General features: G+C 40.1%; 1 protein-coding gene across 1 annotated transcript in view; it reads left to right on the forward strand.

Moving 5' to 3' along the window:
- The window catches only part of roraa (RAR-related orphan receptor A, paralog a), a 184,000-nt gene that overhangs the window by 38,469 nt on the left and 118,788 nt on the right, over positions 1–26,743 (forward strand). The window lies entirely within an intron of this gene.

Genomic DNA, 26,743 nt, shown 5'->3' on the forward strand with positions numbered 1-26,743 from the left:
GTGTGTTTTGTCTTCAGCTTCAGCATCTGGCTCGCAGTTTTTCCAACAATCATTTTACTTTAGTAACATAAGGCACAAAGCAAAATGATCAAAATGTGACATAAGCAGAGACACTTAAACAGTTTAATTCCATTTGAAACAGCCTAGCAAGCCTGACTGTTAATGAATATGCAAGTTAAAAATAAATGAATTGAATAAAAGTACACTTTTACAGTATTTCTCCAGCATATCTACACACTTTTTCCAGAGTATTTATAATTTTTTTTTTGTAATTTCAAACAGGGTGCACAGCAGTAAGACTAGTATAAAGAAATTGTTTGATTTTAATGAATGCAGCTCTAATTCCCTCTTCATCACTGATTATGAAGGGGTAAATGTATCCGACCACTGCTGAGATAAATCAGCAGGCATAGAGAGAGACGCATGAATTACGACATGAAGATAATTCTGTCATTCTTTCGGCTGTTTCACACATTAATTTCTGCTCTGTTGGTTTTAGAGAAAGAACGTGAATGTTACACAATAGAGTATCGGGTTCAATTAAGCAACTTTTTCCAACTAAAATGTACTTTGTCTAAGCCAGTAAAACACTTCAGTACTGTCATATTCAACATTCATGCCATGGCAAATATAGAGGATTGTCTTGTACAAACAGTTTTGCCTAAAATTGGGTCTTTTCCATGATTTGAAGTTATCCATTCAGAAGTGCCTTGGTATTGCGAGCACACGGAGAAGGAAAGGAAAGATTTGTTGGAATCACCAGCTATCCAAATGAAATGGAATATCTTATTTTGTGGGCATGCTTAATTTGGATTAACCATATGAAAGCAATTAAACAGAGGCTTCCATTTACGGGATGACGGGAACAGAAAATGTCAATTTAACTGTTACCACTGGAAAGTATGAAATAAGACTGAGAGTCTTGTAACCACGCTCTGCTCCTATTCCAGCGCAGTGTGCATACTGTATGTGTTTGTCAGTCTGAAGCTGTCTGCCCCTGCCTGCACACAGCACAAACTCTGCTCTGATGTCACCGGCAAGGTCACATAGAAGGCACTACATCCTTCAGCTCATTCCGGTTTCACCCCATCCCCCGGCAGACAGACCCACACTCCACAGCCAACGGGTGGATGAGCGTTTCCGTTTGCTTGTGCATGTCTGTGTGTTTCAGAGAAAGCAAGAAAGAGAGGGAAGCTGAATTTGCATGATTGTATACACAACAAATGTGACGCAGTGACAGTGTGTGTGTGCAGACAAGACAAAGACTATTTACATGCACACCAGTGCACACTTACATCTGATGGTGTTACTCATAACCTCACTCTCAAACTGTGATGCTGTGTTTATGTACCATGGCAACTCGCCACGGTAAGGTCATTACGCACCATGCTAAATATATTTGCAAAATAATTGTATTTATATTATAAATGGTCTGTTAAACTAAAGAGGCAGGCAGGAAAGCTAAAAACTGCAGTCTGGTAAGTGTGTGCTGCTATTGCGTACCACAGGCAGCACATTTCCTCATCATCACCTCAGATTCACCTCAGCTCTTCAGTCAGACCAGACTTCTGAGTAGCAACGACATGCAGATGTAAAACTCCAAGAAGCAACACATGAACAAAAAATAACCAGTAAAGAGTTTGGATGCAACTAACAACTAATTTCACAGTTGATTTAACAATTATATTTTTATTAATCAAAAATGCCCATCACAGATTGCAAGATGTTTATACACAACTGAAAAAAAAAGTTTTACATATGCTGCAGTGATAAGTCAGATGTGGGGTTGACTAATCACTGCTGCATTGTCATGTACATTACCAAAACATTATCAGTCTAGATGCCTGATAATGGTGTGATCCTGTGTGTACATGTGTAAATCCCTTTTACCCCAAAAAAAACAAAACAAAAACGTTTTAATGACTGGGTCATTTCTGGGAGACTGATTTTTTTTGTGATAGGTGCAGGAAGCAGTAAGCTTGGTTGTGCCCATTAAGCACGTGTGAAGTCAGAGCACCAGCAACAGTGGCAGGAGAAAACAATGCTAAACAGGTAGTTTGGTGATTATCAACCTTTTGTGTTATGTTGCTTTCCTCAGTAGGAGGCCAGATGTTATTTTATTTTAAGTGTGGCGATCTTTTATATTTTTCTTAATGTCAGCATATCCCCTGAAAAGTCCAAAGCTAGCAGTGTGCTAGTCAGTCTCTCAATATTTGCAGACCTCTGCGCCCTGTCTGTGGCTGGCAGCCCCAAGCCTGTTTGTTCCTACTGAAGGTGTAAATCTTAAAAAAAGTGAGTCACAAATATATACTTCAAGTTTTACAAAAGGATAAATGATTTCCTAAAACAATTTGTCTCTTCACTGTTGTTGTTTTTTTGTTTTGTTTTTGTTTCATGGGATATGTTCCCATCCTTTAAGACTAGACATAAATGTTAGGAAGGAAATGTGACCAACTGAATGGAATGAAGGCGGGAGTCATAGCATACAGTATATTACATCTTGTCCCAAGACAAATGTTTGTATTTCATTTTGCAGCTTTAGGGTCAAAAATAAAGTCTCTCTCTAAATGCTAAAACAAAAGACCGGTTGATAAATTGATTTAATTGTAACATGGGGAAATTAGCAACCCATGAAAGGAAAACTTGAGTGGCTTGATTACGAAACCTTTAGACTTCATGAAGTACTTTAAAGGTGGATTTATTGTGTTGCAGGGTGCGCCAGGATGCCTTAACATGATGGGCCTTTGCGTTTAGTTTACCCCTGTTGCAGTTAAAAGATAAGAGAAGCTCATATGCTATAGATGGAAATAAATGTACATGACATAATGTTGTATTGTAAATAATGCATAAAAAGTACTATAATGATCAAAAAGGCTAAAAATACTAATAATGACAAAAAAAACAAAAGATGATGAACATATAATTTGTAACAACTAAGATTTCCTACATAATATTCAAAAAAATGTAATTCTAAGAGTGTTAGTATCTTATGCTCTGCAACGACAGGGTAGTGTCCTTTAGCTCGTGCAGCTTACTCATCCAAATCAACACTCTACAGCTACTGAGTGCATGAGTCGGTTGTACATTTGTGAGTGTGTCAGGACAGATAGAGACTGAATTTGTGAGGCACAGTGCATAAATATGTGACAGCTAGTGTGAGTGTACATGTGTGAAAGTGAAAAGGTAAAGAGGATGCATGTGTTTCAGTGTTAGTGCAAGTCCGTGTGCGCATGTGTGTGTACATGCTTGTCTGTATACAGTATAGTGTGTGTGTGTGTGTGTGTGTGTGTGTGTGTGTGTGTGTGTGTGTGTGTGTGTGTGTGTGTGTGTGTGTGTGTGTGTGTGTGTGTGTGTGTGTGGGCCTGCTCTACACTGCGCTGGGGGCCAAAACACTAGAGATTGCTTTGATCTGGATTCTCTGTGTCTCGTCCAATCACAATCATGTCACCGGCTCCCCACGGCAGGAGCGACTCATTCATGGCGCAGAGAGGAGACCCTCCTGCATGTTATTACTTTATATACACTTCACTTTACAAGAACTATGCTCACAAAATGGTTTCATCGATATTCCACAGAAGCCTCACAATAGTGATGGACAAAAAGATTTTACAGTCACTGGCAGGGATGTGGCACGCATCCAGAATATTTTAGAATAACGACAATGGTAAATTTAATAGTAAAGTCAATAAACCAACAGAAGTATCAGAAAAGTTCAGGTAGGTTTGTGTGCAGTGGACTAGGCCATTTAGAATAGAGGCATGTCAATCTCCTCTGAGAAACTGGTAAGAAGACTTAAACAATCTACAACACTGAAATATTCATGTCCAGTTGACACTTCAGTCATCCAGAGAAGTGTATTTGAAATCTGTCCTGCACAGTCATACACTTTAAACTGATGGCTTTATTGACACGTCGTCCTGGTTAAATGATGCAAACTTTGCCTCTTATGTGCATTTTCTGACATCACATCTGAATTGGGGGAAAAAAAAAAAAAAAAAAAAATATATATATATATATATATATATACATATATATCAAATGGTTGGTTTCAAATGCCTATTTTCAATATTTTCTTTAACTTAATTTTTTTTAAAAAGGCTTGAAATGCAAGAGATAATACATACAGTATCTTGACTGCAGGCTGCAAGAATGAGTTTTTAGCCGGACTCAAAACGCATTAGACCAAAATAACTGCCTCGATGTGGAAGCACCGAGTAGTATTTGTTTAGATGGCTCTTAAAGTTAAATGAAAAGACAATGCAATCAAAATGGATTAAGGAATTTAATGCATCTTCCTTCTGGCTGTTTTGAAACTACAACAGTGCTAAAAATTTATCTTAGTCCTGCTACGAACTGTATATTAAAACAGTATGGATATTGCCCTAAGGGTCTAGCCTGTGGGAAAAATGAAAGATATCTAAATGCATTTACAGATTGTTATTGCACAGTAACTTCAACTCACCAAAATGGTAGGGAGGAGGAGCAACAGTAACTTAAAAGTAGCCAACGTTAGCATTAACAGCTGTTTACTTACCAGCCTAAAAGAAACGTTGCTACTCCAGTATCAAACTTCGTTCCTTTACTCGCCGAGAGCTGTCTCAATCTTTTTTTTTTTTTGCTTGTGTTTTTATCACTTCTTTTCTTTGCCGCCGAACGTGGTTTCTTGCCCTCTGGGCAGCGCTACTTCTCTCATGTTGAACGGACGGCAGACTTGACGCTACAGGGTCTCACTATCGCCTCTTGAGGTACAAAGTGGTATTACGAGACGGTCCGGGGCTCCCTGGTTAGCATGCTAACTTCAGCAATACCTCCGCAAAAAAAAATACATTGGCGTCTTTGACATAACATCAAAACTGTTATTTCTTCACATTCTGTTGATAATCTTCGTTAATGTTTGAATGTTTTAAACTAAAACACAAATAGCACCTTTTTAGAGTTCATGTTGAAAAGCATGCTACATACTGTATAACACTGTAACGCTAATTTTCTAAGCCGAACTTGACAGCTCCATCTGGTGGACAGTACAGATTAAATTTTTCCAAAAGAGCAGTGAAGTGTTAGGTTCCCCAAAGTAGATGAGAGGTAAATTTTAAATGTCAGTTCATGTGAATGTAAATGAGGAACAGCTGGTCAATTGTTCAGTAATTTCTTTTTTTTTTTTAAGTGGATAAAGCATGCAGCATTAGTGCAGAGAGAATGCAATGAACATTGGGACTTCAATTAATATATCAGTGTAGTAATGTAATGTTTATTTGGATAAAGTATAATCGTGGCACAACAGTCATTTTCTCATTTCCTTTGTTGTTCAAGTTTCAGCGATTGTTACATGGCTTCTGTAATTATATATTTTTTTGAATTCAGGCGGAAGAGTAATAGGGGAGCCCAGAGAGTGACAACCTGGCAGAAAGACGGATTTGTTGATAAGAGGCGTTGACACTGAATGATGGGTAGCAAAATTGTCTGTTCCCATTACCTTTCAGGAATTGAAATGCATGTTTTGTCTTATCATTTGTATTCATGGCAACTGAAACCTATACTCAACATTAAAAAAAAACTACTTTTACATTACCTACCATTACAATTAACATTGATTATGGGTAAGAAAAGTGATTATATTCAAAAATATATTGTGTGCAACTTCTAGCAGTCGTAAATCAACCCTAAGTTATATCTAAAACTAAAACTAGAAGCTAAAATCACCTAACTTTCAATGGAAACATATTAATATATATCATTTGTGCTTTTATTATATAAAACAAAGGACATTATGTGACTGTACATTCGGTAAATTAAGCTATTCGCACTGTTAAATATTAAGCTGTGAAGCACCTCATCAGTTGGTGTTCAATTTTGCTTTGCACACCAAACTAACATTGATGATGAAACAGCAAAATAAACTGATATCCTGTCCAAGCGCTGCATTAGGCCTTTTTATTGGACTCATATTATACGATCACAGGAGAGCAATAGCCTGAAGCAAATTGATTAGTTCACAGAGGCAGTGGGTAAAAGAAAAAAAAAAAGAATCCATTCAGATTGCCTTGTTACCAGACACGGGAGCAGCAAATGATGAACATGGACTGAGCATTCAGTCCAAACACCTCTCTGACAGCAACAGCTTTTGCCCACTGGTGTTTAACATGTGTGGGTAAAGAGCTCGGGAAACGAAAATGCAAATAAAACAATAATGCCTTCTCCCTGCTTTGCAAAACAGAGAGGGCTTGCGTCTGTGGGAGGGGTGGGATGTCTAACAAGAACTAATGCTGTTTATGAAAGCAGAGTTTTTGCATCTAATCACAATGTCTATTCCCATGGGCCTGCTAGTTCTTCATGCTTCCCTTCAGACTGGTAGAGCACCTCTCTTCCAGGAGTGCTGTATTTTTAGGATGTTGTGAAGCTTCCTCAGCTGCATACAGAATGAGATGCTCGCCTTTAGGGGGATGTCGAGTTTGAAGATGATGTCCTTTGGATTTGATTAATTCAGTAACGGAGAGAGAAGCTGTCCCTGACTCAAAATAGACTCCCTTTAAATGCCTATATTGCTGTTGTTTTCTTACTTTTCACTGTTCTCTTTGCCACTTATCAGCGTATCACGACAGGAAGCAAATAATAACTTGTAGGGCTATCAGTGATGGGAGCCTTTTTATGAGTGAATCTGCTTGTGTGTGCATATGTGCGTGCACATGCATGTGTTGTGCATGAGCAAGCAGGAGTATGCTCAGCTCAGAGAAGCCTGTCGCCTTCCTAATAAAAGTCTTTTTTCCCCTTCCTCTCTACCATGCCGCTCTTGTCTGCTGCTGCCACGCTTGTCCAGAGCGCAGCCTTCTGAAGTTTACCTTCAAGGCCTGCCTCTGTTCAACCTGATTCAGTTGTAGTTTATTTTGTAGTACTTTGTCTTTGCTCATGAATCGTGATGTTAAAAGAATATATTAGTTACAGGTTGTACTGAAAAAGACAAGTAGAAAAAAGAATAATGGCTGCCAAGGTAGAATTCTGTCAGTCATTTATTTCAGAGTGGTCAGAGGAAAACACCCACACTGAAATAGAAGTGTGTTTGTGGCTGTAGTAAATTGTCTAGCTGAATGAACCGATCTGGCTGTAAACAGGAGATTTTGATGTCAACAAAACAGTCCGCAGATGTTAAACTGTACGCAATGAGAGCTTTGTCATTTCTGCGGTAAATAGTTGTATTGAGCTTTGTAATGGATACATGTATGATCTGCCTCGTTTATCAATGGTTTTAGCTGCTTAAAAAAGCAAAATGCTGCCCCCACTTAATACTAAAAAATTCACAGTTCCCCTGAAAGATTACAGTAAAGCTTCAAAAGCCAAGTGTACCAAAACCAGTTGGGCTACTGTATGTCAATCATGTACTTAATATTCTTGCTCATTTAGCGTTATGAAGAGAGATTAATGACATGAACAATCTTTACAACAATCCCCCAAAGATGAAAGAACTCTCAAACAAAAGCACATGTGCTAGAACTTTGATTTAGTGCTTTAATACAATGCTAATTAGATAACATGCAGTGTCTCCTCATGAAATCTGCTCCCATCGGCTAATTATAACGGCCAGATATGCCATAATGGGACACATGTATTTTAAATCAAAGTGGCTGTGTGACAGAGAAGGGTGATCGGGAAGGAGTGCTGACGCCGACACCATGTATGGACAGCGCGGACATTCGTTTCATTGTGTCCGTCAAACTGTGACAATGCCACCCTATATCCACCCCCAGCAGCCTCACCCAAGAGGAGAGGCTGCTGCTGGTGGGCTGGGAGGGCTAATTGTGTGTCTGTATGAGTAGTGTGCAGCCGCGGGATGACTAATGAAGAATCCTCAGCTTTTGAACACGTTGTTCACCTCCTTGAGCACTAATTAATGGCTCATTGGAAGAGGACTGAATTTCACCCCAGCCTTTTTCACCTATTATCAACTACTTTAACATAGGACTCCTCTGCATACTGAGCATGTATTAAAGCAGCCTCAGTAATGTAAAGCCTCCACTGAAAGTCTTCCCGCAAAGTGTGTTTTTCTAATGAATTAAAGATGGCTTCCTTGCTCTCTGGCTGGTAAACACTGCTGTTTGCCGCATAATCAGCATACGGATTTATACAAATTAGTGCCATAGTTAAATTCAAAATTCAGATAATAGTTGAATGAAAGAGACATTAAAAACAGTGGATCTAGAATCAGATGCAGTCGTACACTTGCAGCTCTTAATCTCTTTCAACTTTTGTACTTGAGTTCTGTCCTATCAGCTGTGAGAAATTATATTACATCCTGTTTTTTTATTTTTTTATTTCCAGGATATGTTTTCTCGACTACAAATCCTTCTTGGGGTGTGTCAGCGTGTGGGCCTGTGAATTGGCTTATCTGTACCAATGGTGACCTTCTGTTGTGCAGGGTTGATATGGGGGCTGTGAGCTGACTCCTGGAGAGAAAATCACAGCTGAGAGCGGAAGAGTAGTTCCTGATCTGACAAAAAACAGCAGCTGATGTGAAAATGGCTCAATTAGGGCAGCCATAAACTTGTTAGGGCCCACGTCGTGCCCGCCAGGGCCGGGGCTTTTTTATTTGCCGCTGCGGTTAATATTGCCTCAGCACATTAAAATGTGCAGCTGATGGGCGCTGAGGAGCTCTGGTTGTGTCAGAGAGTGCTCTCCTGGTGGACACTTAAACAAAGAATGAGCCTACTCTACTCCCTCAGCAGAAGCACAATTACCAATTCTGTTTTTCCTGGGGAGAGAACAAAACACGGTATGGCGCTCAGGCTTTTTCTTACAGGCTAATAGAAGGGTTTCACTTCTTCGGTTATACAGCTGGCAACATGAAGTCAGCAGCAAAATACGCTATCCGGTAGCCACGGGATCAAAGCAATAGTCTTAAATCATGGGGTTGTTTTGCTGACAGGCTGTAACAATAAGGGTCCTTTTTCCCTCCACGTCGGTCTGCCAGACAACTGAAATAAGCACACCTTTTTCTCATGCAGAGCCAAGATGTACACAGACAGATGATCACAGTGGCAGTTGGGCAGCCGATAGCACTATCCTCCGGCTGCTGCTCATGTTTGTGTCTCTGACAATTAGACTCCAGGCTGACAGGAGAGCATGGTTCAGCCACTGTGTTAAGAGACTTTGTCAAATGTGTAGCCCATCAAAAAGCACGGGCGGCCCCAGCTGAAGTCAGTCATCCCCTATTAACAATGGCCCTATTAGCTCCTCCCGTGACCTGTGAGCTGGGAAATGAAAGGCGTGGTGATGCAGTCATTTATATAACCAATGTCAGGGTGCGTCGGACATGGACACCTCTCGTCTCCCCGCGCCTCATCAGCCTCTCTGATCAGATGGGGATGCATAATACATCAGACGGCCAGTAAGTGGAGAAGAGACATTCATCACTGTCCACCTTTCAAATTAGATCTCACAGACGTGGCAATCAGTCAGACGCATCAGTATTCAGCCCTGGCTGAAGGCTCTCCTGCAGAGACATCCCCTCCATTACAGCTGTACAAACCTTACTTTAGTGTAACAACTGCCCTCACTGCATAGTCTGTACTTCAAACAATAGTGTTTTCCTCCACATTGACTTTTACTCTAATGTGTTAACGTGCTGCCTTGTTGTCTGTATGGGAGTCAGAGGTCTCTCCAGGGGAGTATTTATGTCTTACAAGCCACTGTTTACTTTTGTTTGAGCTTGTCAGGGAGATGAGCCTGTGTCTATAGGGCGGAGAGTGGTCATAGGAAAGCCATGGTTTTGTTTCAATGTTTCCCAGCTTTCCCCTGGGAATCATGAAGGCTTCATCTTATGAGAACACTTATCCCTATTTGGTCAAAACACATTCTGGTAGATGTCTCTTGGAAGATTGTTTACATATTAATGTTCCTTAAATATTCTCAGTGCTGTCTGATCAAACATATATTTAAACTGACTATCAGATATTGATAGAAAAAATAAACCGCAGCTTGCATAATTAGAAATGTTTTCTTTTCTTTTTTCTTTCCTTATGATACTGTACCATTGATGGTGCGCTCTTCCTTCTCTACCTCAGGTAAGGAACTGTTTTCATGTAATCTTTTAATCAAAGAATCCATTAATAGTTTCATTTTTCAGCTTTAGTTTTTTAATATTGTTTAGCAATATACAGTGTGTTTTCTTATTTTTGAGAGAATACTGTACTGTGTACATACATATACATATACATATATATATATATATATATATATATATATATATATATACATATACATATATATATATGATTAATTAATTGAAAACATACAGTTCAATTGAAGATGTGTCATCATGAAAAGTCCATTTTGAAAGAAAAGGCTTTAAAGAGCAAGAGCTTTCATTCAATCCCTTCACAATAACATTAAAACATTTCCAAAACTTTCCCTGGATGTTTCATCAGCCTAATTCATTTTGCACTAAGCTCAATTACTTCAGTCTTATTCCACTTAAAATTGCACATTAAATGGAAATCTGCGTTCTCGGTTACTGTGCGTAGCAGGTCCTCTCGCGGGCTCTGGATCCACGGTTAATTACGTCTACGTCAAGCCAATCTCAGCACTTGTTTCTGATGTATTAAGCAATAGCTTCTCTGTCTCTCGGTTTTCCTCAGCAATTAAGACAGTGCGAAAAAGGACTTTCCAAGAGTCTTTTTCCATTTAGACCTCAGGGAGAAGGCTTTATTTAGTCTAGCCAGTCTGTAATGCGTAGCTTCTGTTGGTCTTGACTGAGGCGGACCATGATGCTAAGTGAGTCTCTGTCTATGCGAGAGTGCAGAGAAGCAGATGTGCTGGGTGATCAGCTTGAGCCTCAGCCACAGCTCCTCTTCCTGGATGTTTGATACTGTGGTGTCCAACTGTCAGAGTTTCCCCGAGGCGGCTAATCGGCTTTGAAATGGAAACAATTAGTTCCATAGCTGAGGTAGTCTGTTGTGTGGTTGGATTCAGCCTTCAAGTCTAAGGCTTTTGCTGTGTCATTGCAAGCTAGCAGAGAGGTTCTTGTGTATCAGAAATTGTAAATTTAGACCCTGCATTTTTTTTTTTTTTTTAATTCAAAAAAAAAAAGTAATTCAGTTGCGATCTCCCTCACTAATCCACATCATCTGTTGGTGAACAATAGTGAAATGCAATGCAAGCCCCCAGCTTAGTATTAAAATAGCTGGACAATTTAACCTGTACTATGTGCAGTCTCTTGAAAGTGTGGAAGTGTTGAGGCTGCTCTTGGAGCAGCTTGGAAGGTCTCCTCAGTCTCCTCTCATCAGATGTCTGGCTTTAATTTGTCTCAGTGCGCCTGAGGAAAGGTCATGATCCAGATGCTTTCACCCTCCTCTACTGGTCTTCAGCTTTCCACAAGAGGAAAATAGAGAGAGAGGGATAGACAGGGTGGGAGGAAAGTCCTGGTGTTTCTGCCTATTCTCTCCCCTATTTCCCCCCACAAATGTACATCCTCATTTATAATGAGCGTGGCTGTCCAACTGAGTTATGGCCCATTTGTTGAATCAGGGAGGGACTGGACTGAGATGAGCATGGACACCTATGGAAGGCTGACGGGATCTACATACTCACTGTAGCACTGAGGTGCTGCAAGTCCCAGAGCACACCTTGTCTTTGGGATCCCTTCTCCAAGTTGTGACAGTTGGAGACCATCCTCCCATCTTCTCTCCTCTCCTCTCACCAGTTAGAGAGTGTGCAGAATATATTACAAAACATGTGTGTCTTTTACACTAGTAGCGTTGTATAGTAAAATTGAAATTATTTCCCAATATCCACCTTGTAGACAAGACATCAATGTTGTAGACGTTCTTCAAGTCTAAGCCTATTTCTATACATAAAATGAAAGATTTAGCAAATTTTGATAGAAAAATATTTTTTAATAGAAAGACAGTTGGATTGCTTCTGTAATGTTTCTTAAATATTAATCTTTGGCAAAGATGATTCACAATATGTCTCTGTTAAAAAGGATGACATGATTAGGATATTTGGTGGAAATTCTCATCAAAGCAAAGTGTGGCACTGATGCGGTGAGGAATGCTACACATTTCAAGAAAAAGAACAATGAATACTAATAGATAATTACAGTCACAAAGCGTGTCACACATTGTTTTAGTGCACAAAATGATCGCGTACATCGGGACAGGTAATTGATGGCAACAGGGGAAAAATGTTTTCAATAGGTTCTGACCTTAAGGCAATAATTGATTCAGTTTGCCTCATCACAATTCACTCATTTCTGTGGGAGAAATAGCTGTGGGATTTTCTGTTTTATGTGAAAGGGGGGTTGTAGATGGCTGGAAGCGCGCACAATTACTCACATGAAAGAGCCCATGTTAAATGAGCTTGGCACTCAAGAAACAAACCTCAAAATGTGCCCGTGCAGACTGTTGTGTGCATGTTAATCAATAGTCATGATTTATTCAATGAAGTAGCTGTCAGGAAGTGGTTGTGTGAAGTGTGAAGAGGCTGATGAGAGGCACACATTGGTTTGTATTAGTGTCCACAGAGAGGTTTTCTTTTAACCAAAGCCAAGAATGAGTAATGTGTAGATGTAGTGAATGCAAGTGGCAGGTTACCGTAACAGGGCATAAATAGTTTTTTGATATAAAGATATTGTCAAGATCATCTTCTAATAAGTGAACTAGTGAAAATTTTTTTGGACAGATTGCTTTAGCAGATTTCCCCCTCTTTCACTGTATGTGGTTGCTTCTGCAGACAGTTCATTGAGGGCATTTAGCCACTTTCTAAATTGGCTTCTGATTCATTTCTAATCTGGTAAAGTCTAAATACTGCCTTTGGATCACGGTTTCACTAGCTATGTCCTGAAAATAGAGTGAAAAACAAGCGGAATCAACCATGTCTGTGTTTGTTTGGCCCACTCCGTTCAGGGCTCTTGCAAAACGTAACCAGCGTGGCATTGACAAAGATTACGGTCCCACAGGCCACAGTGGGTGTGCAGAAGACAGTGGCCTTGCTCTGGCAGCTGGCACTGAAACATATATACTTAGGCACAGTGGCACACAGCAACACACACACACACACACACACACACACACACACACACACACACATACACACATGCAAAGACATGCAGTGAGAGAGGCAGACTTACATAGTGTCAACAAGGGGAGAGTCCAAACATCCATAGTAAGTGTTTGACTCGGCTAAACCCCTCATAGACACTTTAATGGAGTTAGCTCTCCCTCCCTCCTTAATCCTGGATCCAGCCCAGAGCCACCACCTCTCTCTTTCCCCTACTTTACTCTCTCTCAATCGCTGCCTCGGTCTTTGGGACAAAAAGTGATGGGAAAGAGAAGTTAGTGATATAAAAACCACCGCACTGTCTCTTTAACTGGGGATTAGAAAAAAGAGGAGCGGAGGCCAGGGGAGAAGAGGGGGCTGTGAGGGGGAGTGTAAAAATACGAAGCCCGGCAGGAGCGGCACTGCAAGGTCACCTCTGCTTTAGTGTCGGGCCTGCTGGATCGAAGGCATGGCTATGGGGTTGCCGTGGTACGGACCGGTCTCCCAGGAATGCTTCAGGAAGATCTCCTGCCATACCTGAGGCAGCCGCTCATTTATCTGGAATGCTGCACTCTCACTGCTAACGACCAGCTCAAATTGGACTATTTTTTCCCATTTGTCAGTTGGCCAGCTGCATTGGCTCAGCTGCGCATCTGTGCGGAGGGAAGGCGCAGGACAATGAAAGTTCCAAACTCATTTTTCTCACTTCTCTTCATTTTGTGTCTCTCCTCACACAGTTGGGAGAGTTTTCAGTATTGTTGCCTCCTGTCAGTCTAAGTAAGTCTCCCCTGGCGCAGTGTTAATGGAGACGAGTGCCTTTGGCATGTCGCAAAGCTTCTCCTGTGACATTTTGGAGGACCCTGCACAGCAGGGGTGTTCAGTATGGCTTGTAATCTGAGTGCTGTGGAGGATATTTAACACTGTATGCGAGTTTTCTTCAGTGGCACAGTGTGATGTTCTAAATCATGAAAAACAATTCTACCCTGTATGGACGACTAATTTCAAAATCATAGTGGCAGTAGCTGACAGAGGATCCATGTGTAACAGTGGGCAAAAAAACAGGACTAGGTTCAATATGGTGCAGTGCAGTGCAACAACACTACATGACAAATTACAGCATCAAGAATTATGTCATCTTAATATTTATTACAGGACTATGTATTAGATTGCACTCTACTGTACTGTACATATGTTCCATGTTTTTTTTCCACATCGTATTTCCGATAGTATGAGTATATTTTTTCACCAGTAAAATTGAACATATAATTAATTTAGCATTTCTATTAAAACATGCAGTACAGCAAAAGGATGTGTCTGTATGAAGAACTCCGCAAACTATATGAAAAACCCCACCTTACTTTGTTCCTGAAGAGGAAATGAGAGGTTTTCCCACAACATTTTTATCATTTAAATGAGCTTCATCAAATAGGTCATTAATATGGAAATTACCCTCCCTTAGCTTTATTGCAAACCCTTTCCAAGCCCAGTGAAAAGCTGAAATGTTACTGTGGGTTTACTCTGACTTTCTGCTTTTCAAGTTATCTCCAAGTGTTATTTCAGTTCACTAGATAGATTATTATCCTGCTCTGCATAGAAATTGTGCTTGAAAAAGTTTTTACGTGTGAATGGACAGTGTATGAAGTAGCAACTGTGTGTGTTCGTTTGCATGAATTACAAATTAACACCCATATACTGTATATAATGTACACCCATAATTCAAACTTTGGGCACTTGTTCTTAAAAAGCTTTATAGTTTTGAGAAATGCTTTTTATCACGTTCAAGTTTAAAAGAATAAACCTTTTTTGCAACAAGAATGCAACTCTAATCAGTTGTTTATTCTGGAAGCTCTGTTGCTACAGATTTAACCTTCAGAATCATTTGAATCAGTGACTCTACTAAAATTTAAATTCATGTACTGGATAAAATCAGATTATATGTTTTGCGTGCCTTCTATTCCTGTTAGATATCACGGAAGTGCACATTTTAATATTCACATTTTATCAAAGAAATATTACTTCTAACTCCCTCCACCAATCTTAAACACACACATGCTCTAATGCAGTAAACATTAAAAAACATGCACCTCACTTAAAATCACCTTATGAACTGAGCAAAGCATAGTATTGTACATTACACGTTTTGCCACAGAAAAAAAGGAAAAAAAAGTGTCACATGCCTTAGTGCTGTTTTTGGATGAGAAGTTGGAAATATACCCGCCTCTCCCGCACCACTCACACTCTTCCATTTATTGACAAGTGCTCCGATTATAACTACCCCACTGTCTGTAGTTAAGGTTTATTGGCCGCAGCACGGCTTGGCGATGCTCCTCCAGCGCCGAGGAAAACCACTGACCGCTCTGGAACTGGCAGAGGCGAGTCAGTCTGACAAGGTGTGAAAAGAGTCATGATCTTCTTCTCTCTCCCTCTCAGATCTCACTTTGATGGACTGCTTTGTAGTGCAACGATCTGGGCAAGAGCTGCTAAGCTACATTACAATATATAGCGTGTTTGCCCAGCAGGTGCCATTTCCCTCTCTGCCATAATATTAAACACTCTGCATTGCTAGCGCACTGAATGCCAATGTCAACTTAGGCATGTAGCTCACAGACCTCCTCTTTAAACCCCTCATGCACCACCTGGAAAAGCGATCAGTAATGTGCTGTTTGTTAAGCTCAGTTTGTATTAAGGTGATGTTTTAAACTCTATTAGTGCTTGAATCCTAAAGGATCCATTCAACCTAATTATATTAAAAAAACAAACATATTTTCTCACCTACCTTTAGTGGTATCCAGCCGAAGAGAGAGTTTTTGTTTTATTTGCTCAGGTTTTAAGATATTTGTGAAATTACGGACGCCTCCCCAATTCAGAAGGGTGAGTGGAATTTAATTTGTGGTGCTCACAGCTTTTAAAAAATCGCATTTTAAAAATTCAACAGTAACATTTCTTTCCAGAAAAAAAACTCTGCATGATCCATAGAACTCACTGTGAACTATTTTCACTGGGACTATCTCTTTGTTAGAGAGTAGTTGCAATTAAATCTGTTGACAGCATGTTTCCTGGCATTTCCAAAGTAACGGGGAACCTGATTCCGAACAGATGCTGTAGGTAGCTGTTGATTTTCTCTTTAATTCCATTCACCTCCAATGAAGTTAATATATTTATTATTTATACAGCCCAAAACCACATATGTCCCCTCTTTGCCTTCTTTCATTAGTCCCTCAATCAGTGAGGGGGAAATAAAAAAAAAAACAAAAAAAAAAACTTTAACGGTTTTGTGAGTTGGAGGCAAAACCTTTGGATGAGCAACAAATATAGTTGAGACGTATTTAAGTGGAATGTATTTTTGCTAAGAAATCAGTAGGGTTTGTTTTGACTTGACGTGTTCAAATTTAAATTTAAGTTTTATGTATTTTTTGCTGGGTTATTTTTTGGCGCAGTGCTAAACTGAATGAACAGAAAAAACTACGCTGAGAGTTCTCTACCGCTCTGGAGAGAAAGGATACCGTATTGGCCCTAATAAAACACAATATTTTTTCTGAAACTTAGGTTTAAAAAAGTGGGGGGGTTGTCATATATTTCAGGACTATACAATTATGTGTCCATTCATTACAACAGATGTTCTTTTTGAATATGGAGAGTACCAGTGTAACAACAGTCTTTTACAGAGTGTGGCATTATGGGTTGTTCGTTACCTTATTACGGTGCTAGGCTAGTGAGTGTTGTCGATTCCGTCTACAGTGAGTCTTTCAGAGTGAATCGGCCTTAAAATTGTAGTGTCATTAGTCCAGATTATCCTGCTGGAGTTTCTAAAGGCTGGTGCGACAAGTTCTGCCACCACAGAGGAAATAAGTTCATGACGAGAGAAAATGAGTTCTTGGCGCCTCCCGACGTCTTTCCTGCCGAAATTCTTCAGGGAGGACATCTTTCAGACAGCCAAGAATTATGTCTGTCACAGATGATGATGATGATGATGTCTGAGTGTACTGTGAAAAACAACAACCTATGTTAGGTTTTATATATATTGTAATGATAACGGTCCAAAATGATGTTAAAATACATATTTTCACAATGCACATTTCCGAAACGCCCCGACCAAACACCCTTCGGGCTCTCATTGACCGCAAAGGATTTTCCACACGATATTAAATATGATGATTTTGTGTGATTTCATGTGTATCTGTCCAGTTGCTTTTGAACCCCTAAACTTTGGGCACTATGTGTTTCAAGGGGCCATATCTCCCACACAGTTCTCTCTACACTGATGTAAACATACTCAAATTAAAGCTGAGACTTGGCACTTTAATGTAGTATCCATTCTTTTATTTCAAATTCAGTGTTAAATGTTGAAACTCAGAGCCTGATGAACAAAAAATTGTGTGTTCTACAATGGTTTAATCCTCTTCTGAAAAATGCATTTTTGTAATTTGACCGAACCACCCCTTTAATGTTCAGAGATGCAGGGAATCATGTTCAGTCTCTGCTGTTGTTTATCTCAGACACATATGGGACTCTTTGGCAGGCCAGCTGAAACTCCGTGGCAGTGGGCAGTGTAACAGAAAGGGACATGTTGTGTTGAACCTTGTAATGCACAAATGAATGGTGATATGTGATGACAGCACAAAGCCACTGAACACACCTATGACTGGCTCCAGGCTAGTCTGCAGAGGCAGGTGAAATGCCTTAGCTATTGTTGTTAAATGTTATGTGACACTGCTCTTTGCTTGTTGCTAACAGTCGAACTGAGCAGCGAGCCGGATGCAAAAGCTTCTGTTATCTCCGTTTTACGTGTTAGCTTTGGTGCTTCCTCTACGATTTGGTTTAGGCCTAATGAGTTAGTGTGGAAGTGGTGCTCAAGGTTAATGATGTCAACATGCAATTAACTCAAAGCAGGCCTTGGTTGTGCAGTGACTCCTTCACCCTCTTTGATAATAACACTGGCCACTCTTTGTGTTCACCGTGTCTGATTACGCACCTCATTTACCACTTAAATTCCTTAAAAAGCCACGTAGTGAATATTCCGCTCCTTCGCCACATCTCTATCAACTTTGATGTCAATAATTCACCACAGGATCCTCACAGATTAATTAATATCATTAAAAAAAAAAAAAAAATCAAGTTTCCTCTAGATGAATAGAGCTCTTCTCAAGTTCAGGGAAAAGGCCAAGATTCTTTCAACATTCTGTAGGTGTTTACCAAATAATCCCACACAACAAGTGAAGCAGAAACTTAATTGTAACTAATTAGCTCCCTAGAGGTTTAATTGGATCTGCATTCTTTATTCCCCAGTTTACCTGCAATATGTAAATCCTGCTTCCATGTAGAGGAGCGGGGGGGGCACACACAAATGCTAGGGTATGGGAGGGATCCGTAAAGGAAAGCTGAATTAAGTGAAGTTGAAAATCAGTCTGTAACAAGCTTAATTTCTGTCTTGTCTGGCTCTCTTCACCCATTCGGCACCCTGGAGCTGTTTCCAGCCTGTGTAATTGAATGTGCACTCACTAATGGTAGAGAATACAGCTCATCTCAGAGGTCAGGTAATAAGAAAGCTTTGTTCTTTGCTCAGAAGAGTTGCTATCTCTGGATTGGAAGAGACTTTGTAGATATTCTTATTGTTGTGTAGAAACCATTCCTCAACTAACCTGGAAAAAATGAGCAACCCGTCTCTGTTATGTTTTTAACAGCATTCCTTTGAGGGAGTGCAGTTCTTTTGCATGATTTCACTTAAAATGATGAGGCTCAAGCCGGATCACCACCATCTGTCCACCTTGACTATGGAGTATACCTTTCTGGGCTACTACCCTCTCTGTTTTCAGGTTCATCTGCGCTGTCCCAAACTGGGATTAGACTGCTGGGATATTTTTCATTTCCCTCTTGACAATTATGTGAAGGGTTAAAGGTTAAACAAGCTCTGCTACCGCCAAAACAGGATATTACAGTCCTTTTCTTTTGCTTAAAACTCCCTCAAATTGCCAACCAGAGAACACAATGAACGCCCATTCATCCCAGACCTTCAGCCACACCACTGACAATACTGTCCATCCTGTTTTGTTTCTATAGCAACTGCAACTCTTAACTTGGCCGTACCAAACCTGAACAAGTATAAAGTTGCTAAACTAGTAGAAAACAGATGTCCTTGGATTTTTTTTTGCAAGGTCCAATCCAAAATAATTTTTGTTATACAGCTTTATGACTTTTCATAACACTTCATCAACAATTTCTTTCCAAGCAGGTTCAGATTTCACTGTGAGGAGTGACCTCACCAGGGAGGCTTTTTAATTAGATAACAGACATTGCAAATGCCGACCATGGAAGAAAATAAATATTTAGTCCAAAATCTGTGATGCTTTTTTTCTGCTTTGCCAGTGTTTGCAAACACAACAATATAACAGGGAGGAAAAGAAGTCTCATGGAAGGTCGCAGTGGTAGTAGAGACAGGAACAGGGTGTGGAGTGCTCAGCCTCAGAGGGTGTTACATCACCAAACTTTTCCACTTTTCCATCAGGCCACACATACTTCCCCACTGAGTTGACTGGAGTCACTGACCAGATTCAGGATTTTGGTCTTAAATATTAACAGAGGTTTGGCTTAAACTAAAAGGCTACATTTGACTTAAAAAAAAAAAAAAAAATTACAAGGTGAGAAATAAGAGAACTTAAAAAAAAAAAACCCAAGCAAAGTTATCATATTTAGAAATTTGTTTTAAGAAATAAATTATGCACACTTGCATATATGCAGAATATATTGTAGATAGGTCTTGAGTGTGACTCTTAAAAACTGCAAACCGTGTAACCTGAATTTATAATACGAAAACTTACCTTCCTAAACATAAACCACCCAAACTCTGCTTTGAGCCACGGTTGGATAACACAGACACTATAAACAAAAGTAGTTGATCATCTTTGTATCTGTTATCAGACATATAAGACATTGAACCACTACCTATGGCAGATAAAAATCAGTGTCCCAAAATTCGAATTTGCAACTATTTTGACACCCTCATGATCTCTCTTTAATATATTAATTACAATACAATAATAACATTGTTGCACTTAAAAAAAACTAAAAAAAACTTTTCTTGGAATTACAGCACACAGCACAGCATAATACATCAAATAAAAATAAAGAATAATATAAATACCTCCCTGAGAAGTGCTGGAAGAACTTAGGCAAAAATGCTCAAAATTTACAGTGGTCCTTTTGAAAAAGAAAGTAGCATTAGGCAGGACATAGAAACAGTTTTACCACAGTGTCACTGTCTTCCCACTTGGTCACAAACAGCACAGTGATTTGGACAGGTAAAAGAGCTGCCGTAACAGTATGTCATAAGAAAAAATCCAAAATACAACCATCTCAGAGCACAGCTGCTGTTCCTTTTTAAGGAAAATTACTAGTCTGGTGTAAGTATATTACACGTAGATAATTACCAAAAGTGTGGGAGTATTATATTTAAGAGATGAAACAACTGTTGCAGATAAAGAAAAAAAGGACCAAAAAAAAATTAACAAATGTAGTGATTTAGTGTATCAGCACACACAAAAACACCACTTATTAGGTAATCTGCACTTCTCTTTCAGATCATTTGAAATTGGACAAGTTATCTAGTTAACTTGCTGATTAAAATGCATTGCCACAGGGACTGCAAGTGGTTTTAGCGAAATGTTTAAAAAGGCTATTTCTGTTTGGAACCCCTTGTTAAAACACTCGGCCCACTATTGTCCCTGTTTACTTAGTTTTTTACTTGTTGAGTATTGTCATAGTGACATGTACTCTTCAAGCTTTTAATTTGCGGACATGGTGTGACAGCCAAAACGTTATAGAAATTTAGATTTTTCTATTATTATTATTATTATTATTATTATTACTGGTAGTAAAAGCAGTGATAGCAGTGGCAGTAGTATATTCTGGCCCCATCAGTGACAGAGTGGTGTCATGCCTGCCTGAGAAGGTTCATCATGAGCTCTAGCAAAGCATGTCAGGCATGCAGGTGAAAGACTGGAATGTGATTAGTCTGTCCTGCAGGATTGTGATAAGAGGCCACAGTTCATGCATATCAGCGAAAGAGGAACTATTTGACTCAACTCTCAAAAAGTGATACTTTATAAAGACTTGCTAAAAAAAAGTTGAATACATGTTCAAGCCAATCACCCTTCATTTGCTAATTGAGCCAGGAAATCGGACTGGGAAAGACACGCTTCTAAGGAGGATTTTTTTTTTTTTCTGTCTCAGTTACGAATGTCAATACCTGGTGTGTGTGTGTGTGTGTGTGTATGTGTGTGTGTTTTTTTTCTTCTCTCTGTCATGTACTCTACACGTTGCTGATAGCAAACAGTATTTTTTTTTGCCTCCTCTAGAAAATAATGATGGACCTCAAGGTTCATGCATAATGCAAAGGCTGTGAAAATAGTGTTTCCTGAGAGCAGACTGCATTGCCTTTGGACTTAAGTGAAATATAACCTGAATTTGACATTTTCTAATATCCTACACCAAACTTTTTGTTTCAAAGAGATAGGGGCAGTAATTGCTGCACCAGAAGAAAGACTGTCGATCCTTCTGGGTATTGCGGGTGACTGTGGGGACAAGGCAAGATTGGAACATGGTAATTGCAAAGACAAGGGCTGAGAATAAATGGAAAAAAATAGAGTTCTTTACTGTCAGATAGAGGAAGGTCAGAAGCACAAGTGTATGACATCGATGCATGTTACAGTGCATTATTCACAATGTACACAGGGGACCGATACCTTTTCTTAGATATCCAATTCATCGCTCCCTTTCTGACAAAGAGTGGAGATGATCTCTGCTGAAGTCCCCCCAACTGCACTAAAGTAACGAGATGTGATACAAGATGCCGAGTTGTCAACAGCGCTGGGTCGCAGTGAATATCAGAGCACGCTACAGTATGCTGCTTTTCTCCCTCCTCCCCAAACCATTATTTCATTATTTGATTAATGCTTCCACGGTGTTGTCAGAAAGCTTATACATTTCCTCAAAGATGAAAGACAAACACCAGCAATTTATTTCTGTAGATTAGATATTGATCACAACTAGTGTGCTGGGCGTCAGATATCTTCCCTGAAAAATGAATGTCAAATGGTAAGCAATCACCACTTTTTTTATTTTCACTTTTTTTTTTTTCCATTAAAGAGGCGCTCCTCACAGAGAACATCATAGCACTATGTTTTGTGCGCTCTTAGTAGAAAATGTCTACTTTCCTGTGAGGGATTCCCTAGCTATGATTTCATCTCTTTGACGTGATCCTTTCTGATCAGCCTTGCCTATGTCTTGTTCTACTCTTCAGTAATGTCCCAATGACTTTTTTCCCCCTTCTAAGTCTTCTCAATAATGCTATCCCATTTAGAGACTTAAGAGACCGGACAGGGAGCCAACTGACTCTGGCTACATAATGAAGAAGGAATGTCAGAGGGAAATAAATAGGACCAATGTCCTGAGGCAGCTTCGCTGGCTACAGGCGGCTGGTTAGGAGTAGCCCCGTCTCCTATATAATAGATAACTGTTTGAGTGAACTTTTATGAAGACTGAAAACATAAATTGCAGCCCATATGCTACAAACAATATAAAGAACTCCTTTCTGTTGATGAGTTGTCATGTTTCGTCTAGCTACGATGCCGTCTTCACTGAAGGGAGTGAATTAGACCACCAATGGGGAAACAAAGATAACAGTTGAGAGCCGCGCTGGAAGATTTACTGACATAAAACATTAAGTGTTCTCATACTGTACATTAACACCAAGAGCAGTGTTTAATTTTTAATTCAAACCTCTTCATTGTAATACATGACTGAGATGCTTAATTACTCAAATTCAACCAAATTAGACATTTTTGTTGTTTAGAGCCTTTAAGTCATATCATCATAGACAGTTTAACGACAAACAGAATCATATATATATAATCAGTGGAATTTCTTTTCAGAAGTGCAGGGGCTGGCCGTGGACACACTCCGTGCAGTGTTATAAATAATTTCTTCCTGTGTGTCTTTGTGTTAGAGATGACAACAGCAGTGAAATCACTCTTGCACAAAGGAAGCAGGAACACCATCATAACTCACAGACTCCAGAGACAGGCAGGAGTAAACAAATAACTGTTACTGTGCGTATGCCACACCGTAACTGGGTTTTTAGCTGCAGTACAGTAGGTCATTACAGAAATTCAATCCACTGGAATTTGGATGCATTACATGTTGATTCTGTGAATGACTCCTGTGTGACCAGCCTTACACAGGAAGTCAGCTGATGGCTTCACCCAGTTTTGTTTGTTTTTTGTCTCCGTTTTTTGTCTCACAGTGGCTCTATGAAAGGTTTTATGTGTTCACCCTGTAAAACTTATCTCAGAAGTGTTACATCATATATTTGACCATTTGCACTGCTGTAGCGGTAAGGTACATGTGGTCAATAAAAAAAAAAAAAAAAAAATCCCAGTTTGACCTCTATTTGCAGTAGGTCCTTGCTTCATCGTCATATCCTAAATTACTTTTCTCTGTAGTCGCCTTTTATTCCATGCAGTTAGGGGAAACACTGTTGCCTTGTGTTTAGCGCCAGTGTGGCAGCTGAGTGTGAATTATCTCACTGATTCTGTCAGGGTAAAACAAACAGACAGAAGAGCGAGACATCAATTACTGTACAGCTACTCCTGGGGAAAATAAAAGCACTGGAATCTAATGAGTGTATGGCGTTTACCTGCTGTTATATAATTTATACCCTGTTAACCCATCCATCACCTCAATGCGTACATTTAACTACAAGCTGAGATCCCAGTGCTATTCAGCTACAGAGGAAAAAAAAAAAAATCTCCAAATGGCATTCATCTGTACCGTATACCAGAAATTCTCTTCATAGCATCAGATGTTTTGTATGTGCTCGTCTCATAAACACTGGTGTTTATTTGCTTAGTCTTTCATTTCATGCAGATTTTAACCCTGCATTCCTGAAGTAATGCTTTTGACTTTGAAAAGCTCCTACAAATCAGAGAAACACAGCTGATGATTTGCACTGCGAGCTGTGCTGTGAGTCACTGAGGCTTAGCAGGATCTACTGCTCTGACTCAAACATGTGCTGCCAGGGATAGAGGCTTTCTCCCCCACTTTTATTGTCTCACTGCCACAATGCTGCTTCAGACAGCCATCTCCAACCAAATCCCTCATCACACAGAAAACACAACTTCTCCCTTGAGTTTGTTACCTCATGAACGTAGGCCCAGCTTGGTGACTGCAATCTGAGCACCTCAGTGAAACTGCCAGGAGAACATACTGGGTTTCCTCTCGCATTGTCTTGCGTTAGGTTGCTTTGTGTTGTCAGGAGAGAGGTGACGGTTTTTAACATTGTGAAGCTGAGCCAGCTGCTTTAACAGAGTTGGAAGTCCAGTCTTCGTTTTGACACTAAGATATGCCACCTCTGAAAATGTAGAACTAGCATATGATAGTGAAAGAAAAAATACAAAACAGGCCACAACAAGCTGGGCCACACTAAAAAAAAAAAAAATACAGAGGCAAATAATCTATATGGAGTTCACAGAAAAACCACGACAATCAGTAATGCACATTGTATGTTAATTTTTTTTTCCCAGACTGCCGTTTCTTTCTGATCTCTTCCCCTTTGCCTCAATCATTTTCTCCCCAACCAAGAAATCCCTCTCGTTTGCTCCTTTTATCGCCACTGAAATTCATTCAACATGTCCGCTTATAGGCATTCTATTATTTCTTTATTTATGTATTCCACTTTTTATTCAGAATCACATGTTAATGAAGAGCGTCATTATCAACCTTAAATATTTAATTTTCCGCTCTGTGTCTGCTTCCGAGGGAGGCTGACTGGAAGAGCAGCAGCGGCGAGGGGAGGGGGGAGGGTGGAAAGAGTCGTGCTGTAGCATCAGCCTTATCTGCATCCGCTGCTTTAAAGTCAGCTTCAACCGGAGCAGAAGTATAGCAGTGGTATTCCGCAATGGCTCCATCTGAAGTCCAGTTGCGAGCCACCATTTCTGAACACCAGCGGATCCAGGACCTGGTGATCCTATACTGTTCAATTTTTAGGGGTGCCTCCAGATTCAGCTTCAGTATTGGTCTTTGCCCCTTAGCCCCATCTCTAAACTCCATCCCCAGCCTCAGCATTAGCTCCAGAGAGGCTGAGTGCCCTTGTGATAAGGTGTGAGGCCTGTCTGCCTCTGACTGACAAGCCTGCTCTCACCATGCCAGTGCCTGCTGCTTGATAAGAGAAAATGTCAGCGTGATTTTGGGAAATGTCATTTATCGTGGTTTTCTGGCCATGTCTGTAACCCAGACTGATTATGGTTGCTGGACATTTATATCACTGGGGGTGGCTTGGAAAATTGTACAAATGCTATGTTTTTCTGTGATAACGGCACTTAATACCCCTTTTGCTGTAATGGATTTGATTTTGTTCCCTTACCTCTTTTCCCTTGTCTGAATAGTCTCAGAATCATATGCTGTACTTGCTAGTTTATTTTATGAAGCTTGTATCAGACACCATCAAAGTGTCTGGCTTGTGGAGGCGTTTTAGATCGGGGATTCTCTCCACAGCCAGACAAAGACTCCCACCGTATTGTGCAGAATCTATGAGTTGAAGTGTGTGTTTGTGGTGTGAGAAGAGCCCCAGATTCAAGTGACAATCTGCTAGTCTTTGTCAGAGCGTGTGTGTGGGCTGTGTGGTAGATAGGAGACATCTTGCTGTATTATTTAGAAAGACAATCCTCCCCAAAGATGAGTGGGTTAACAGGAACCATTAATTGGTTTAGCAGGATCATATAGACACTAGTTCCATCTTAGCTGCAAGGCGGAAAATGCTTGCGTGTAGATGTATTCAAAAGCTCCTGTCTGTTGCTATCATTATTATTATTATAATTATTGTTATTGTTTTTATTATCATTATTATTATTATGTTTTTACGCTGTAAATGCTCGCACTGAGGAGATGGACTATTTACTGTTTACTTTTATGCTTTATGTTTTGATTTGTGGATCCAAGATGAAGAAGAGCTGAGTTCGTACTCATGTCATCACTTTTAATGTCAGATTCAAAACCCAAGCTGTCATATATTATTTAGGGAGTTTTCGTCTTTTCTCCGAAGCACTTCACTATAGTACTGTACCTCGGCTTGCTGCGTGATTCTAGGAGCCATTCAGCTCAGAGGAGGGTCTATGATTCAGTGCTGTATATTTTTTTCCCTCATTGTTGACTCAAAGTGACATTTATGGGACATCCCGATAAAGCAATTCTTCCTGCTGCTCAGACCAGCCCAGTATTTTCAACAGATTTTCTCATTCATCTGTATTCACTCTTTTTTTCTGGGAGACCCTGGCTGCCTTTTGTGATCCACAGCCCTGAAGTAGACTGAGACAGAAAGAAGTGTCTTTAGCACCGGCTCCCTGGCAGCCTCTTGGGAGCTTAGTGAGAGTGTTGTCCCCCACTCTTAACCAAATTTATTGCTAGCCTGACTGTGGAAATCTAACAAAGGCACGGGCCTACTGTTCCCAGTATATTTGTCAAGTCACTGCACCTGTGAGAGTCCCTGCGCAAGATGAATTCTAGGCTGGAGTGTTCGTCCAGGAATAAATCTCTCTCTTTTTGCATTGTCTTTGTTTGCGCGAGCTGTAGGCTGGGAATGAGCTTTCCTCGTCACATGAAGTGGAGTTGGTGAAAGCCATGATAAATGGTGCTCTTTGTTGACACCTTCATTGGGTTATTTATGGCT

The sequence above is a fragment of the Xiphias gladius genome, chromosome 8 (genome assembly GCF_016859285.1).
Source record: "Xiphias gladius isolate SHS-SW01 ecotype Sanya breed wild chromosome 8, ASM1685928v1, whole genome shotgun sequence".
NCBI lineage: Eukaryota > Metazoa > Chordata > Actinopteri > Istiophoriformes > Xiphiidae > Xiphias > Xiphias gladius.